We start from the raw sequence: 19,626 nt of genomic DNA, 5'->3' as shown, positions 1-19,626 counted from the left end.
TTAACAGTAACAATTACACTCTCAAAAGTTCGAAAAGAATAAAGACTTTTCAAATGTCATATTATCTGAAAACAGTTAAAGTACAAAAGGGAAAATAAATAAACATAAATATGGGTTGTTTTTACAATGGTGTTTGTTCTTTACTTGTTGTCATTTTCTTGTGGCAACAGGTCACACATCTTGCTGCTATGATGGCTCACTGTGGTATTTCACCCAGTAGATATGGGAGTTTATCAAAATTGGGGTTGTTTATGAATTCTTTGGGGGTCTGTGTAATCTGAGAGAAATATGCGACTCTAATATGGTCATACATTTGGCAGGAGGTTAGGAAGTGCAGCTCAGTTTCCACCTCATTTTGTGGGCAGTGTGCGCATAGCCTGTCTTCTCTTGAGAGCCAGGTCTGCCTACGATGGCCTTTCTCAATAGCAAGCCTACGCTCACTGAGTCTGTACATAGTCAAAGCTTTCCTTAATTTTGAGTCAGTCACAGTGTTCAGGTATTCTGCCACTGTGTGCTCTCTATTTAGGGCCAAATAGCGTTCTTGTTTGCTCAGTTTTTTTTGTTAATTCTTTCCAATGTGTCAAGTAATTATCTTTTTGTTTTCTCATGATTTGGTTGGGTCTAATTGTGTTGCTGTCCTGGGGCTCTGTGGGGTCTGTTTGTGTTTGTGAATGACTCTCTCTCTCTCTCTCTCTCTCTCTCTCTCTCTCTCTCTCTCCTTTGCTTTCTCCTTGTGTTTTGGGCTCTATATATCTCTTTCTTTTGCTCTTACTCCTTAGCTCTTTATCCCTCCCATTCTTTTCCCCATCTCTTTCCCTTTCACAGTTGACTGTACATTGTATTTTGCTTGGGGCTATCAGGCCTGCGTCCATCTCAGAATGTACAGAAAAGCAATTGTAAATGTCTGTACTGTTACGTAAACTAAATTTATGTATTTCACAAATTTGTTGAGATGTGCGACAGGGTAACATTATAAGAAATTTAGGTATTGTGTTATGAATACAGGAGCAGAATATAAATGTATAAAGGCATTTATGTACAGAGGGGAAAATACAACTTACGATCTGAGTGGAAGCATTAGAGTGTAGGAATATGATTGCAGTGATGCAACCAAACGAAACCTTTTAACAGAGTGTGTTCAAGTTCAGCTAGTGAGTTTCTCAGAGGGCAGGCAACTGTCTCCTGACTGGCTGCTATCTGCTGCTTCACAGTGTGTTGAGAGAGTCTCTCTCTTTCTCTCTCTCGCTCTCTGTTTACCTATAGCACAGACTCACAGTGAATCAGGGCAGAAAAGAGAGAGGAGAGGGAGTCAAATAGAGAGAGAGGAGAGAGAAAGAAAATAGAGAGGAGAGAGAGGAAGAGAGAAATAGAGGGAGAGCGAAATAGAGATAGGTAGAGGAGGGCCTACGGCAGCGTCGAGATCTTCTGCACAGATTCTGTCAGACCCGGGCTCTGACTGTAAATCTCAGTAAGACAAAAATAATGGAGTTCCAAAAAAGGTCCAGTTGCCAGGACCACAAATACAAATTCCACCTAGACACCGTTGCCCTAGAGCACACAAAAAACAATACATACCTCGGCCTAAACATCAGCACCACAGGTAACTTCCACTAAGCTGTGAACAATCTGAGAGACAAGGCAAGAAGGGCCTTCGATGCCATCAAAAGGAATATAAAATTTGACATACCAATTAAGATCTTGCTAAAAATACTTGAATCAGTTATAGACCCCATTGTCCTTTATGGTTGTGAGGTCTGTGGTCCGCTCACCAACCAAGAAATCACAAAATGGGACAAACACCAAATTGAGACAAATTGAGAAAATATCCTCAGTGTACAACGTTAAACGTTAAATTCGACAACCACCTAAAAAGAATCGATTCCCAAACCTTCTTTAACAAAGCCATCACCTGCAGAGAGATGAACCTGGAGAAGAGTCCCCTAAGCAAGCTGGTCCTGGGGCTCTGTTCACAAACACAAACAGACCCCACAGAGCCCCAGGACAGCAACACAATTAGACCCAACCAAATCATGAGAAAACAAAAAGATAATTACTTGACACATTGGAAAGAATTAACAAAAATACTGAGCAAACTAGAATGCTATTTGGCCTTAAACAGAGAGTACACAGTGGCAGAATACCTGACCACTGTGACTGACCCAAAATTAAGGAAAGCTTTGACTATGTACAGACTCAGTGAGCATAGCCTTGCTATTGAGAGAGGCCGCCGTAGGCAGACCTGGCTCTCAAGAGAAGACAGGCTATGTGCACACTGCCCACAAAAGGAGGTGGAAACTGAGCTACACTTTCTAACCTCCTTCCAAATGTATGACTATATTGGAGACACATATTTCCCTCAGATTACACAGATCCACAAAGAATTAGAAAAAAAATCCAATTTTGATAAACTCCCATATCTATTGGGTGAAATACCACAGTGCGCCATCACAGCAGCAAGATTTGTGACCTGTTACCACAAGAAAGTGGCAACCAGTGAAGATCAAACACCACTGTAAATACAACCCATATTTATTTATTTTCCTAACTATTTTCACATCACTACAACACTGTATATAGACATAAGATGACGTTTGAAATGTCTTTATCATGTTGGAACTTGTGTGAGTGTAATATCTATTGTTCACTTTCCATTGTTTATTTCACTTTTGTTTATCGATTTCACTTGCTTTGGCACTGAAAACATTTCCCATGCCAATAAAGCCCCTTGAATTGAATTGAATTGAATGAAGGAGTTAGGGCAGGGGCAGGGGAGGAGGCCATGTTTCTCTAATCACCTTCATGTCCATCCAGACACTTCAAAGAGAGGTAGCAATCATATGATCCACAACATCTGTTGAGAAGGGGAGCACCATCGCCTACAGCTGGTGACTCATGCAGCGACTCAAAGCAGAGGGAAACGAGGGATGAAGGGAGAAATGAAGAGGGAGAGAGATAGAGTTCTGAGTGTACTCTGAAATTGAGCTAGAATACATAACTGACGCATACATTAAACATAACCATAAAAAATGGAAGCCCTTTGACTCTCTGCGTTTGCACGGCTATGTTATAATTGAATTTTTAAATATACATTCTGATAAGGGTTGGATTTTTTATTTTAGGATCGTATATATGTTTTTTGTTGAATAGAGGGACAGATGAATAAAGCATTACCATAGGGAGCCCCTGCCTGGACCATCTCAGCTCTGGGCTTCAATACATCAGGAGCAGGTTGCAAATAGGCTGACAACAATACCATTCAATCATCATTCAATCAGACATGCATTGTATGTGGAGCTAGGCGCCATGCATGATAAACCAGGCCCTGAGTTTCTGCTGTGCACGGCCCCCAGAGTTCTCCTCCGGTCACTTTGTGATACACACAGCTCACTATGGAGATTAGATGTTCGCCATAGTGAGCTGTGTCTAGTCTACCTTTGTTCTCTCGGAGAACCAATGTTTCACATGAAAACCATAAGTCACATGGTCAGTGTGGAAGAATTCTTGGCTCTAATTAGAAAGCCTCAAGTCCATTATAAATGGAACAATAAGAAAGGTCCATGACATGAATAATAAATGAATATTCTCTCAGAATGAGTGAGTCGTCAATCAATCAATCAATCAATCAATCAATCAATCAATCAATCAATCAATCAATCAATCAATCAATCAATCAATCAATCAATCAATCAATCAATCAATCAAATGTATTTTATAAAGCATTTTTACATCAGCAGTTGTCACAAAGTGCTTATACAGATACCCAGTCAAAAACCCCAAAGAGCAAGCAATGCAGATGAAATAACAGTGGCTAGGAAAAACTCCCTTAGAAAGGAAGTATGGATGTATATGCAGCTCATATTTTCCCCGGGTCCCACTGGTCCTATTGTCTCTTATTTGTTCAACATGATAGAATATGCTAATCATGTCGCCAATGTAAAATAAAATTACAAATTCGTTGTGTGAATTCACAAAACTAGCTTTCAAAAAACTCATCAGGAAACCTTTTAAATCACAGTTCACATGGTTACGCCTATAATGATGATTGGATAATGAAATCATACATAATGCATATTCATGTAGCCTTTATGTTGTAAGTGCACCCCCATGTCTTGGATGATAAGATTGTGTACTAAGATAAGAGTGAATACAGTCTTCCTTCTTATCAAGACAAAACAGAGAAATTACCATAATATTATTAAACATATTTTTTTATATATCAAGTCTCGTTTTCATTCAACTGATTTTCTCGGTCATATCGACTGAAGCTGTGAATCAGGTTCCTTTCCGTGTGTGTGTGTGTGTGCGTGTGTGTGTGTGTGTGTGTGTGTGTGTGTGTGTGTGTGTGTGTGTGTGTGTGTGTGTGTGTGTGTGTGTGTGTGTGTGTGTGCGTGCATGTGTGCCTGCGTACATGTGTGCTTCCGCGCAAGTGTGTGTGTTTGTGTGTGTGTGTGTGTGTGTGTGTGTGTGTGTGTGTGTGTGTGTGTGTGTGTGTGTGTGTGTGTGTGTGTGTGTGTCAGTCTCTGTCTGTGTTCGGCTGACAGTGTGTGTGTGTGTGTGTGTGTGTGTGTGTGTGTGTGTGTGCGTGCGTGCGTGCGTGTGTGCCTGCGTGCATGTGTGCTTCCGCGCAAGTGTGTGTGTTAGTGTTTGTGTGTGTGTGTGTGTGTTAGTATGTGTGTGTGTGTGTGTGTGTGTGTGTGTGTGTGTGTGTGTGTGTGTGTGTGTGTGTGTCAGTCTCTGTCTGTGTTCTGCTGACAGTCTCTGTCCCAGCCTTCAGTCCTAAGGGTTCCTCTCTCTTTGTGCCTTTGACAGACGTGTCTGCCTTATTTTCCACCCTCCTCTCCACATGGCACTTTCAAGTCCAAGCCCAAACTCATGATTGGCCACAACAAGCAAACATGGAACGTTTGTTTACTTCCTGCCAACAAGTTAACACTGCCTGCCTCTAATGTAGGAGGATATGGGCTGTGCTGTCTTGTCAAAGAAACGTAAGTAAGTAAACAATCTGCATCTCCTGAATCAGAGGAAGCTCATCCAGCTGGGCGGCCAGGCAATGTTGTGCCGGTATGCTCAATGATGCAGCTTCAGTATGTGACGCACACCGACCCTGTTCTCCCCCTCTCTCCCCATCTCCCCTCTGCCAGACTGAGTCTGGGCTGGGTGAGGAGGGGGAGAGAGGGGGAGAGAGAGGGAGAAAGAGTTGGCCACAGCCCAAGAGCGTGTGAAAATAACAAACAAGCAACAAACCCCTGCCACGTAACATTATTTTAATTGGGGAGTGCATGTTTGCTCGCCAGATGAATCTGTGTTGTTTGGTTCAGCAACATGCGAACACAAAACCTTCCTCTTTTTCCACTGAGGAGAGAGAGAATGATAGGATTTCTGTGGATTTGACACTGTAACAGATCCAGCATCAGTGGCCACGTTGCAGCTCTCCGAGTCAGAGCGGAGAGAGTGTGTGTTCCAATTTATTCCATGCATTTGTTCAACGCTCGTGTCTGGTTGCACTGGGTTAGGACGCAGTGACATTCAGCCTGGACTTGTTGTCAGAATGTCTGAGATAGTCAGGGAAAAGTGGGTTCAAATTAACTTGAGGCTAGATGGAATGTACAATTGAGTGTGCCCAAAGCAAAAATAAATAAATGTACTACAACACTGGAAATCTGTAATGCTTGTTTAGATCATGTCAGGCAGCTGATATACAGTTGAAGTCGGAAGTTTACGTACAGTTAGGTTGGAGTCATTAAAACTAGTTTTTCAACCACTCAACAAATTTCTTGTTAACAGACTATAGTTTTGGCAAGTCGGTTAGGACATCTACTTTGTGCATGACACAAGTAATTTTTCCAACAATTGTTTACAGACAGATTATTTCACTTATAATTCACTGTATCACAATTCCAGCGGGTCAGGAGTTTACATATACTAAGTTGACTGTGCCTTTAAACAGCTTGGAAAATTCCAGAAAATTATGCCATGCTTTAGAAGCTTCTGATAGGCTAATTGACAGCATTTGAGTCAATTGAAGATGTACCTGTGGATATATTTAAAGGCCTACCGTCAAACTCAGTGCCTCTTTGCTTGACATCATGGGAAAATCAAAAGAAATCAGCCAAGACCTCAGAAAAAAATTGTAGACCTCCAAAAGTCTGTTTCATCGTTGGTAACAATTTCCAAACGCCTGAATGTACCACGTTCATCTGTACAAACAATAGTACGCAAGTATAAACACCATGGGACCACGCTGCAGTCATACCGCTCAGGATGGAGACGCGTTTTGTCTCCTAGAGATGAACGTACATACGTGTGAAAAGTGCAAATCAGTTCCGGAACAACAGCAAAGGACCTTGTGAAGATGCTGGAGGAAACAGGTACAAAAGTATCGATATCCACAGTAAAACGAGTCCTATATCGACATAACGTGAAAGACCGCTCAGCAAGGAAGAAGCCACTGCTCCAAAACCGCCTAAAAAAGCCAGACTTCGGTTTGCAACTGCACATGGGGACAAAGATCATACTTTTTGGAGAAATGTCCTCTGGTCTGATGAAACAAAAATAGAACTGTTTGGCCATAATGACCATCGTTTTGTTTGGAGGAAAAAGGGGGATGCTTGCAAGCTGAAGAACACCATCCCAACCGTGAAGCACGGGGGTGGCAGCATCATGCTGTGGGGTGCTTTGCTGCAAGAGGGACAGGTGCACTTCACAAAATAGATGGCATCATGAGGGAGGAAAATTCTGTGGATATATTGAAGCAACATCTCAAGACATCAGTCAGGAAGTTAAAGCTTGGTCGCAAATGGGTCCTCCAAATGCACAATGACCCCAAGCATACTTCCAAAGTTGTGGCAAAATGGCTTAAGGACAACAAAGTCAAGGAATTGGAGTGGCCATCACAAAGCCCTGACCTCAATCCTATAGAAAATGTGTGGGCAGAACTGAAAAAGCGTGTGTGAGCAAGGAGGCCTACAAACCTGACTCTAGTTACACCAGCTCTGTCAAGAGGAGTGGGCCAAAATTCACCCAACTTATTGTGGGAAGCTTGTGGAAGGCTACCCAAACGTTTGACCCAAGTAAAAAAATGTAAAAGCACTGCTACCAAATACGAATGGAGTGTATGTAAACTTCTGACCCACTGGAAATGTGATGAAAGAAATAAAAGCTGAAATAAATAATTCTCTCTACTATTATTCTGACATTTCACATTCTTAAAATAAAGTGGTGATCCTAACTGACCTAAGTCAGGGAATTTTTACTTGGATTAAATGTCAGGAATTGTGAGAAACTGAGTTTAAATGTATTTGGCTAAGGCGTATGTAAACTTCCGACTTCAACTGTGTCTTCTTCAGCTATGGTTAATGAGTGTGTGTATGTGTATGTGTGTGTGTGCGCAACCTGGACTCAGGGGTAGACGTAACATAGTAAATGTAAGTCGCTCTGGAAAAGAGCGTCTGCTAAATGACTAAAATGTAAATGTAAATGTATATGCGATACACTCCAATTAGTATGATATGTTACATTTTGTATAGTATGTTTTCATTTGTGGATGTCTATCATCCAGTTCATATGACATATGATATGTACTAATTCCAATTCGCACAATATGTTTCGAATTGCAATTTGTTGTGGCTAACGTTACAGTTGCTAAGTGGCTAATTCTAATGTTAGCTAGATGGCTAACGTTAGCTAGGCTAGGAGTTAGTGTTATGGGTGAAGGTTAGGGTTAAGGTTAGGAGTTAGGTTAAACAGTTATTTAGGGTTAGGGGAAGGATTAGCTAACATGGAAGTAGTTGCAAAGTTGCTAATTAGCTAAAATGCTAAAATTGTCTGTGATAAGATTTAAACACCCACCAACCCCGAACAACCACCCTACTTTTATTTTTCCCTGAAGTAACCATTTTTTAAATTTTATTTCACCAAACTTAACATATGGTTACTATGTCTATGAAACCAGGCTGGTGTGCACTTGCATTTGTGTGTTTGTGTTTTTGTGTGTGTGTGTGAAAGTGAGAGCGCTTATCATCTACTAATACACCTCTCAGGACAATGACAAATGAAACAGATGATACGTCTGTTGGAGACACTCTACCACAGAAATTGAGAAAATATGATACACAGACAGCAGTACATCGACAATTGTGACAAAATGGGATTTGACCACATTGAAATTCCATGTTTTTTCTATTGTACTCATAACGTGTCACGGTAACAATATAAAGTTGATAATAATGTGCCATATCAGAATAAAAAATATGAATATAAAAGAGAGCATCCATAAACAGTAGGTTGTGGTTCCTCTATTAACACATTATAAAGGCTAATTTAGCATGGTTGTGTTAAAGATAATTTACGAAGCTTTAAATTACATTTTTGGGCCTCCAGGGACAAAAGTCTGTGAAACTGCTTGTGAAACAGTTATGTTCAGCTACAGAGCAGCACATTACCCCAAATCGGCGGAAAAACAGCTGAGAAAAATCTTGCCCCAATTTCAAAGGAACTTCAATCAGGATACATTTCTATGCTTGATGAATTATTGAGCAACAGCCTGAACGGCCTTGAGTAAGAGCACTTTTTAGTGATGGGCTTCTGAATAAAACACTGAGTTGTCTACTCAGAGGTTTCAGTAAAGGAATAGAATACCGTTGCTTATGTATTAACAACCTGCTCTTCAATAATATGAGGATGTTGAGTGAATTCTCTTTCATTTCCATCCCTCTATCTCTCTCTTCCTCTCTTTTGCTCTGGTCTCTCGCTCTTCTCACTCTGTGGTCTCTATTTAGCCTCTATCTCTCTCCCTCTCTCCCTCTCTCTCTCTCTCTCTCTCTCTCTCTCTCGCGCTCGCAAATCAATTTCAATTTAAAGGGCTTTATTGGCATGGGAAACTTATGGGAAACATCTCTCTCTCTCTTTCTCTCTCCCTCTCTCTCCATCCCTCTCTCTCTCTCTCCCTTTCTCCCTCTCTCCTTCTCCCGGTGGTCTGTCTGATATGGAGAACACGATGGACAAAGAGATGATTCACCCCGTGTTAATCTCTGCCTGAGAAAACATCACAGCCCCGTGAATGCAGCAAGGCTCTTCTGAAAGGCACTTTCCACCAAACTACCATGTCTACGTTTAAGTATATGTTTCAAGGAGGCAAAACATAGTCCAAATTATATTGTTCTGGCAGTGAGGCTGAGATTGTTTGTTACATCAAAGCTGGGCCCGAGAGACTGATAAACAGCTTCTATCTCCAGGCCATCAGAATGTTAAATAGTCACCACTAGCGGGCTTCCGCCCAGTACCCTCCCCTGAACCTAGTCACTGTTACTAGCCGGCTACCACCTGGTACTCTACCCTGAACCTTAGAGATTGCAGACCTATGTACATAGTCACTTTAATTATGCTTTCACACTGTTTTACCCACTTTATATGTATATACTGTAATCTAGTCATGGCTCATCCTATATAACTACTGCTGGACACATCTTTTCTATTCATATTCTGTCCATACTCTCTATACACACCATTATACTGTATATAAGGCAGCTTATATACAGTTGAAGTCGGAAGTTTACGTACAGTTAGGCTGGAGTCATTAAAACTAGTTTTTCAACCACTCAACCAATTTCTTGTTAACAGACTATAGTTTTGGCAAGTCGGTTAGGACATCTACTTTGTGCATGACAAGTAATTTTTCCAACAATTGTTTACAGACAGATTATTTCACTTATAATTCACTGTATCACAATTCCAGTGGGTCAGAAGTTTACATGCACTAAGTTGACTGTGCCTTTAAACAGCTTGGAAAATTCCAGAAGAGTATGTCATGGCTTTAGAAGCTTCTGATAGGCTAATTGACAGCATTTGAGTCAATTGAAGATGTACCTGTGGATATATTTAAAGGCCTACCGTCAAACTCAGTGCCTCTTTGCTTGACATCATGGGAAAATCAAAAGAAATCAGCCAAGACCTCAGAAAAAAATTGTAGACCTCCACAAATCTGGTTCATCCTTGTGAGCAATTTCTTAACGCCTGAAGGTACCACGTTCATCTGTACAAACAATAGTACGCAAGTATAAACACCATGGGACCACGCTGTCGTCATACTTCTCAGGATGGAGACGCGTTCTGTCTCCTAGAGATGAACGTACATGTAAAGTGTTGGTTGCTTGTTTCATGTGCTGAAATAAAAAAGAAATGTTCCATACGTACAAAAAGCTGATTTCGCTCAAATGTTGTACAAAATTTGTTTACGTCCCTGTTAGTGAGCACTTCTCCATTGCCAAGATAATCCATCCACAAGGTGCACCTTGTGCTGGCAACAATAAAATACCATTCTAAAATGTGCAGTTTTGTCACACAACACAATGACACAGATGTCTCAAGTTTTGAGGGAGCGTGCTTGAGTAAGAGCACGTGCATGTTGACTGCAGGAACGTCCACCAGTGCTGTTGCCAGAGAATTTAATCTTCATTTCTCTACCATAAACCGCCTCCAACATCATTTTAGAGAATTTGGCAGTACATCCAACTGGCCTCACAAATGCAGACCATGTGTAACCATGCCAGCCCAGGATTTCCACATCCGGCTTCTTCACCTGCGTGATGGTCTGAGACCAGCCACCCGGACAACTGATGAAACTGTGAGTTTGCACAACCGAAGAATTTCTGCACAAACGGCCAGAAACGTCTCAGGGAAGATAATCTGTGTGCTTGTAATCCTCACCAGGGTCTTGACCTGACTGCAGTTCGGCGTCATAACCAACTTCAGTTGGCAAATGCTCACCTTCGATGGCCAAAGGGGAGCTGGAGAAGTGTGCTCTTCACAAATTAATCCAGGTTTCAACTGTACCGGACAGATGGCAGACAGCATGTATGGCATTGTGTGAGCGAGCGGTTTGTCACCATTGTGAACAGAGTGCCCCATGGTGGCGCTGGGGTAATGGTGTCGGCAGGCATAAGCTATGGACAATGAACACAATTGAATTTTATTGATTGCAATTTGAATGCGATACCGTGACGAAATCCTAAGGCCCATTGTCGTACCATTCATCTGCCGCCATCACCACATGCTTCAGCATGATAATACACAGATCCATGTTGCAAGGATCTGTACATAATTCCTTGAAGCTGAAAATGTCCAAGTTCTTCCATGGCCTGCATATTCACCAGACATGTCACCCATTGAGCATGTTTGGGATGCTCAGGATTTACTTGTACGACAGCGTGTTCCAGTTCCCGCCAATATCCAGCAACTTCACACAGCCATTGAAGAGGAGCGGGACAACATTCCACAGGCCACAATCAACAGCCTGATCAACTCTATGCGAATTATATATGTCGCGCTGCATGAGGCAAATGGTGTTCACACCAGCCACTGGTTTTCTGATCCACGCCCCTACCTTTTTTAAGGTATCTGTGACCAAACGATGCATATCTGTATGCCAGTCATGTGAAATCCATATATTAGGGCCTAATGATTTTATTTCAATTTACTGATTTCCTTGTAGGAACTGTAACTCAGTAAAATCTTTGAAATTGTTGCATGTTGAATTTATATTTTTATTCTCTGTATATACAGTACCAGTAAAAGGTTTGGACACACCTACTCATTCAAAGGTTTTTCTTTATTTGTACTATTTTCTACATTGTAGAATAATAGTGAAGACATCAAAACTATGAAATAAGACATGGAATCATGTAGTAACCAGAAAGTGTTAAACAAATCAAAATATATTTTAGATTTTAGAATTTTCAAAGTAGCCACCCTTTGCCTTGATGACAGCGTTGCACATGCTTGGCATTCTCTCAACCAGCTTCACCTGGAATGCTTTTACAACAGTCTTGACGGAGTTCCCATGTATGCTTGTTGGCTGCTTTTCCTTCACTCTGTGGTCCAACTCATGCCAAAACATCTCGATTTGGTTGAGGTTGGGTGATTGTCGAGGCCAGGTCATCTGATGCAGCACTCCATCACTCTCCTTCTTGGTCAAATAGCTCTTACACAGCCTGGAGGTGTGTTGGGTCATTGTCCTGTTGAAAAACAAATGATAGTCCCACTGAGCGCAAACCAGATGGGATGGCGTATCGCTGCAGAATGCTGTGGTGGCCATGCTGGTTAAGTGTGCCTTGAATTCTAACTAAATCACTGACAGTGTCACCAGCAAAGCACCCTCACACCCATGCTTTAATGTCTTCACTATTATTCTGCAATGTAGAAAATAGTAAAAATAAAGAAAAACCCTTGAATTAGTAGGTGTGTCCAAACTTTTGACTGGTACTGTAAACAGTATATTCCGGAGTCTGACATTTCTCATTCTTAATTTCTTACTTATTACGGTTTGGATTATGTGCTTATTGTTTTGTATTGCTAGGTATTATTACTGCACTGTTGGAGCTAGAAACACAAGCATTTCGCTGCACCTGCGATAACTGTAAATATGTGTACGTGACCAATAAACTTTTTGGGGGAAAGTTTCCACATCAATCACAGCTACAAAGTGAGAGTTAGTTCCTGGGCTCTATGCTGTACTAAATTACTTTTTTACTTTGATTTAATATAGCCATTTATTATTGAATATCACAGAGCTACAGCTACAGATGGACTCTCTCCTCAATAGTGTATACCCAGTCCATGCACAATTGACTGTGGCAGATGCAAAAGCTTCCCATTGGTTTTTGCAGCATTAATAAATTGGCGATAGCTTGTATGCCTTCCCACCTATCTTTTTCATGTCTCAGGTATAGCCTGTGAAAGCCAGCATGTATAGACTGCAATAGTTTACTAATATTTGTCATATTTTAATCATTCTCATGTGCCAACATATCGCCACGGTCTGTACCATGGTGAAACTTGCACTCCTGTAAAACTGAAATAATTGGACGGTGAAGCTTGCCAGCCAACCAGAAAAGCAAGGCGAAGCAATTCAGGCATTCTTGAAGGTCAGGACAATCCTGGTCCAGCAAAGAAACAATATTTCTATTGTTGAAAAAATTGATATTGCAAGCAGTAGGCTTTTACAATGAATGTGGATTTTAGCTTTATAGTTATGTGGTGACATCACGTGCCCCGTGTACCTTGAAAATTATTCCGCAATCATCATTTATTTGAAAAACACAGTTTCCATCATCATTTGTCACAATATAGAAAGTTTGACAAAAGAAAAATCCACTCCTGTCGAACGGATAAAAATGTTGTCGATCATAAGAAAGTTTCTCCTATATCTGCCGTTTCCATTACACATGTTGTAATGATTTTTGTTGTTGTTGCAATATTGCTTTTGTCTAATAAACCTGGGTCAATGGAAACCTTCCTATTGAGTGATCCACAGGGCACCGTCTGAGAGGTCGTTACATGAGATGATGATGTCACCGCTGACTTACAGGAAATGCGGGGCAGGAGACGGAACTGGATAGGCGTGCTGTATGTCTGCGCCCCAAATGGCACTCTATTCCCTATTTAGTGCACTACTTTTGACCAGGGCCCATGGCTTGACAAGGGCTCTGGTCAAAAGCAGTTAACTATATAGGAAATAGGGTGTGATTTGGTACATACACTATTTCCCTGAGACAAATGAGATCCCAGATACCTAAGAGGAAACTACTAATGGTCTGGGTTCAATATTGTTTTCTCTTTTTCTGCTCCAATGTTCTATTTTCAGGGATACAGGGGATAAAGTTAGATGAAGACACACACTAAAACCCTGTAAGGCCATGCAAATTAGTTTTTGTGATGTTTAAATTGTGGGTTAAGGAGTGTGTAGTGCACAGTGTTCGGGAAACTACACTGAAAATATATTTTGCCAAGCTACCAATTACTTCACACTGGAAGAAGTTAAGTTACACTAAAGCTACTGTTAAGCAAAATATTGTTACATTGAAAAAGTAGTTCACTAAATACAAAATGATTACCATAAATTCCGGACTATAAGCCGGAACTTTTTTCCCAGGCTTTGAACCTCGCGGCTTAAACAATGACGCGGCTAATATATGGATTTTTCCCGCTTTCAATAAATTTTTCTCCAAAAAACGTGCTCAGTTTTTTTGGCGGCATGAAGCTTTCATTAGACCAATGAAATTGCCGAACGGGTTAAGGTCAAACAACTTTTTTGTTTACTGTTTAGATTAAATCGAGCGCTCTCAAACTTCCCATCCTTCTGATTACGATAGTCATTTTGTCACCCTCATTATGGCAAAGGGACGGAGAAATGCATATGATGCAGCTTTCAAGTTGAAGGCGATTGATCTGGCTGTTGGAAAAGGAAATAGAGCTGCTGCACGGGAGCTTGGTCTTAATGAGTCGATGATAAGACGTTGGAAACAGCAGCGTGAGGAATTGACTCAGTGCAAAAAGACAACTAAAGCTTACTGCTAATTTTTTTTTTGTTACAAGCCGTGTTTCGTTAAAGCCTATTTATTTTTGTTACAAACCATGTTTCGTTAAAGCCTGTGTAAAGTTCATTTGTTTCAATGTACCGGTAGGCACCTGCGGCTTATAGACATGTGCGGCTTATTTATGTTCAAAATAATATATATATTTTTTAATTCAGTGGGTGTGGCTTATATTCAGGTGCGCTTAATAGTCCGGAAATTACGGTATAGGCAAATCTGAAATGTCATAGGCTACAAATTGCAAGACAAATCACTTTGGGGTCATATGTTAACTCAATGTAATTTAGCCTATTAAACACAAAAAACAATGTTTAAAGTAAGAATTAGGCAGGTCTGATGCCGAAAAAGAAAGGAAGTTATTGCCTACTTCACCCATATTTGATTACATTTTTTGCCAAAAAAGTAGTCTGTCGTTCCAGGAGTTAGCTACACCGCTAAATGGCAAAAAGTAAATAACTACCGAAAGAATGTCACTGTTAGTCTACACCTGTTGTTTACGAAGCACATGACAAATAAAATTTGATTTGAAAACACTACCTAGATTTGAATTTAGTTTAACTAGCACCAAGCTACTTTAAAAAGTAGTTCAATAACTAGTTGAACTACATGTAGTTCACTACTCCCCAACACTGGTAGTGCAGGACGGCTCATATAAATGGCTGGAATGGAGCGAATGGAATGGTATCAAACACATGAAAATCATGTTTGATGCGTTCGATACCATTCCATTTATTCCGTTCCAGCCATTACTATGAGCCTGTGGTGTGCGCGCGCACATGTGTGTTAAAAGGTGCATGTGTAGGTGCATATGTGTGCTTGTGTGTGTATGTAGCCAAATGTAGGTGTGTACGTGTGTGTGGTTAAACCTTGTCAGCAGTATACGTTCAAGGCTTTTCGCCTGCACTAGCTGGGACTGGGATCATTGGGATCATTGCCAGCAGTCTCAACTGAGGCAAGGGCAGTGAAGGCAAGGAAGAGGAGAACATCCTGCCCTCACTTTCACTCTTAGAAAAAAGGGCTCCAAAAGGTTCTCCTATGCGGTTGTACCCATAGGAGAACCTTTTTCGGTTCCAGGTAGAACTCTCTTGGGTTCCATGTAAAACAGTCTGGGAAAGGGTTCAACATGGAACACAAAAGCGTTCTACCTGGAACCGAAAAGGTTCTACAGTGAACCAAAAGGGACTCTTCAAAGGGTTCTCCTATGGGGACAGTAGACCATAACCCTTTTTGATTTTAGATAGAACCTTTTTTTCTAAGAGTGTACACAACCTCTGACCCTGGATTTCCTTCTGTAGACCATGCCTCCTCCACCGACCGACCATACCAAAGCCATAGTACAGCACTTCGTCTACCAGGCCCGTCACAAGCCCTGATGTTTGTCCTACTTACCAAAAACCTGAAGTTGAATTATGACTTGGAGTGACTTGCCTCGTCAAAATTATGACTTCAATGATGCAAGGACCTTCCAGGGTTGAGGACTATGATCATTTAAATGCACTGATATGAATGTATGTTACAGATGAATCGGCATTAGTGCCCACCTTAGCTCTGGGTTAGGACAGACTAAATGAGTATATTCACAATGTGATAGAGCTCTGTTACCTTGTTGTTGTTTTGCATGCGTGGGCCCTGAAATCCAATCAAGATAAGCAATGTGACTTTGTACATAATCAAGGCTGCTTTGTAACTTCATTCTAGAACAAGTTCATCTTCATCAGCTCCTCTGGTAATTGATGTGTCCCAAATGGCACCCATTTGCCTTTATAGTGCATTACTTTTGACCAGGGAATATGGTACAATTTGGGACAAACCCATTGGCCAGCTGTAAAAGGATAACTGAAAATGTATTAGAGGATCAGTCTCCTGTTTTAGCAATGATCTAAATAACCTGGGAACGCTTCAATAGCAGATAAAGCAGATACCTGGCCAATATGGTCATGGACACCAATATCATGGGGTTTGTAGACAAGAAATGTTTGTGTGTGTGTGTGTGTGTGTGTGTGTGTGTGTGCGCACGCATATGTGCGTTTGCGTGTATTATGTGAATTATGTGTATTAGTGTGTTAGTGTGTTAGTGGGTGTGAGTGCGTGTGCGTGTATATGTGTAATGGAATGGCCCCACAAACCGCGGGCCTAGCTTCCGGCAGGGCAGGCGGAGGGGCAGGTTTCGGGTCGAGAGCCAGACCCGGTCCCCCGGTGCAAACACCGGGGCCTCGCTGCGGTGGTGGTCGGCGCTCGCCTTCTGCCGCCTCATGGCCCGTTGCAGGTGCACATGGGCGGCGTCCCATGTCTCCTCCGAGCACTTAAACCATTCGTCCACCGCAGGAGCCTCGATCTGGCTCTGATGCCAAGGTGCCAGAACCGGCTGATACCTCAGTACGCACTGGAAGGGGTAGAGGTTAGTAGATGAGTGGCAGAGTGAGTTTTGGGCCATCTCTCTGATGAACGCTGCCCACTCCCCCGGCCGGTCCTGGCAATATGACCGCAGAAACCTACCCACATCCTGGTTAACTCTCTCCACCTGCCCGTTACTCTCGGGGTGAAAACCTGAGGTAAGCCTGACCGAGACCCCCAGACGTACCATGAATGCCCTCCAGACCCTGGACGTGAACTGGGGACCCCGATCAGAGACTATGTCCTCAGGCACCTCATAGTGCCGGAAGACGTGAGTGAACAGGGCCTCCGCAGTCTGTAGGGCCGTAGGGAGACCGGGCAAAGGGAGGAGACGGCAGGACTTAGAAAACCGATCCGATTGCCCTGTGAGGGAGGAAGATCCGTCAGGAAGTCCACCGACAGGTGCGACCACGGCCGTAGTGGGTGGGTAGGAGTTGTAACTTCCGTCCGACCGATGCCAGGATGACCAGAGGAGGGTGACGCGTGGGCCCAATAGATCAAACGGTCGCAGACAGCAGACGGAACGTACAGACACCCAGCTGGAAACTGGGGGGAGTGGGCTCTGTGCTTAACGCCCGCTCGATGTCGGCATCCAGCTCCCACACCACCTGTGCCACCAGAGTGTGATCCATGGACCGCTCCTCTGTGTCATACATCCAGGACAGTGTGTCTGCCTTAGCGTTCTGGGAACCTAGTCTGTAGGACAGAGTGAAAACAAAACGGGTAAAGAACATGGCCCACCTTGCCTGGCGAAGGTTCAGTCTCCTCACCGCCCGTATGTACTCCAGATTGCGGTAGTCAGTCCAGATGAGAAAAGGGTGTTTAGCCCCCTCAAGCCAATGTCTCCACGCCTTCAGAGCCTTGACAACAGCCAACAGCTCCCGGTCACCCACATCATAAAATCGCTCCACCGGGCTGAGCTTCTTGAAAAGAAAGCACAGGGGCGGAGCTTTGGAGGTGTGCCCGAGCGATGAGAGAGCACGGCTCCTATCCCAGCCTCGGACGCGTCCACCTCCTTTATGAACGCCAAAGAGGGATCCGGATGAGCCAGCACGGTGCAGTCCGGCCCCGGTCCCCCCTTCAACAGTGAGGTAATGGGAGCCGCTACCTGACCAAAACCCCGGATAAACCTCCTGTAGTAGTTGGCAAACCCTAGAAACCGTTGCACTTCCTATACCGTGGTGGGAGTCGGCCAATTACGCATGACTGAAATGCGGTCACTCTCCATCTCCACCTCTGAAGTGGAAATGCGGTACCCTAGGAAGGAGACGGACTGTTGTAAGAACAGACATTTCTCAGCCTTGACGTACCGGTCATGCTCCAACAGTCGACCAAGCACCCTGCGCACCAGGGACACATGCTCGGCACGTGTAGCGGAGTATATCAGAATGTCGTCGATATACACCACTACACCCTGCCAGTGCAGGTCCCGGAAAATCTCGTCAACAAAGGCCTGGAAGACTGATGGAGCATTCATTAACCCGTACGGCATGACGAGGCACTCATAGTGCCCTGAGGTGGTACTAAATGCCGTCTTCCACTCGTCCCCCTCCCGGATACGCACCAGGTTGTAAGCGCTGCTGAGATCCAACTTTGTGAAGAAGCGCACCCCGTGCATTGACTCGATCGCACTGGCGATGAGAGGCAGCGGGTAGCTGTACCTCACAGTGATCTGATTGTTACCCCGATAGTCAATACATGGGCGCAGACCTCCATCCTTCTTCTTCACAAAAAAAGAAACTCAAGGAGGCAGGTGAAGTGGAGGGCCAAATGTATCCCTGCCCCAGGGATTCGGAGACATGTTTCCATAGCCGCCGTCTCCTCCTGTGACAGAGGATACAAGTGACTCCTGGGAAGTGCTGCGTCTACCAGGAGATTTATCGCACAATCCTCCCGTCGATGGGGTGGTAATTGAGTCGCCTTCTTCTTACAGAAGACGAGAGCCAAATCAGCATATTCTGAGGGGATGCGCACGGTGGAGACCTGGTCTGGACTTTCCACCGTAGTCGCACCGATGGAAACCCCTACACACCTCCCTGAGCACTTTCGTGACCACCCCTTGAGAGCCCTCTGTTGCCACAAAAGAGTGGGGTCATGACAGGCCAACCAGGGTAGGCCCAGCACCACGGGAAACGCAGGATAATCAATAAGGAAGAGACTGATTCTCTCCTTGTGACCCTCCAGTGTAACCATGTCTAGTGGAGCGGTGGCCTCCCTAATCAGCCCTGACCCTAATGGTCGACTATCTATGGCGTGCACAGGGAAGGACATATCCACAGGAACCATGGGGATCCCTAAACTATGGGCAAATGAACGGTCAATAAAATTCCCAGCTGCGCCTGAATCTACGAGCGCCTTATGCTGGGAATGCGGGGAAAACGCAGGAAATTTAATAAACACATACATGTGAGCAACACGGGGCTCTGGGTGAGCCTGGTATCGACTCACCTGGGGTGACACGATAATGCCCAGCCTGCTGCCTCATCTCCCTGAGGAACCCCCCCAGCACCGACCAGCAGTGTGCCCTCTGTGGCCACAGATGGTGCAGGGAATGACCCCTCCTCCGGTCGCCCTAAGCGCAGCACCTCCCAGCTCCATGGGCGTCGGAGTGCAGGTGCTGGGGGATGGAACTGACAGGCCCCGATCCGGACGTCTGCGGATAGCCAGCAGGTTGTCCAGCTGGATGGACAGGTCCATCAGCTGGTCCAACGTGAGGGTGGTGTCTCGGCAGGCCAACTCCCGACAGATGTCCTCGCGTAGACTGCACCGGTAGTTATCGATCAGGGCACTTTTGTTCCATCCCGCGCTGGCAGCCAGGGTCCAAAGTGAAGTCCTGCGCGCTCCTCGTCCCTTGCCTCAGGTG

This window comes from Salmo salar, chromosome ssa20, assembly GCF_905237065.1.
Source record: "Salmo salar chromosome ssa20, Ssal_v3.1, whole genome shotgun sequence".
NCBI lineage: Eukaryota > Metazoa > Chordata > Actinopteri > Salmoniformes > Salmonidae > Salmo > Salmo salar.
Note: the sequence above shows the minus strand (reverse complement) of the source record.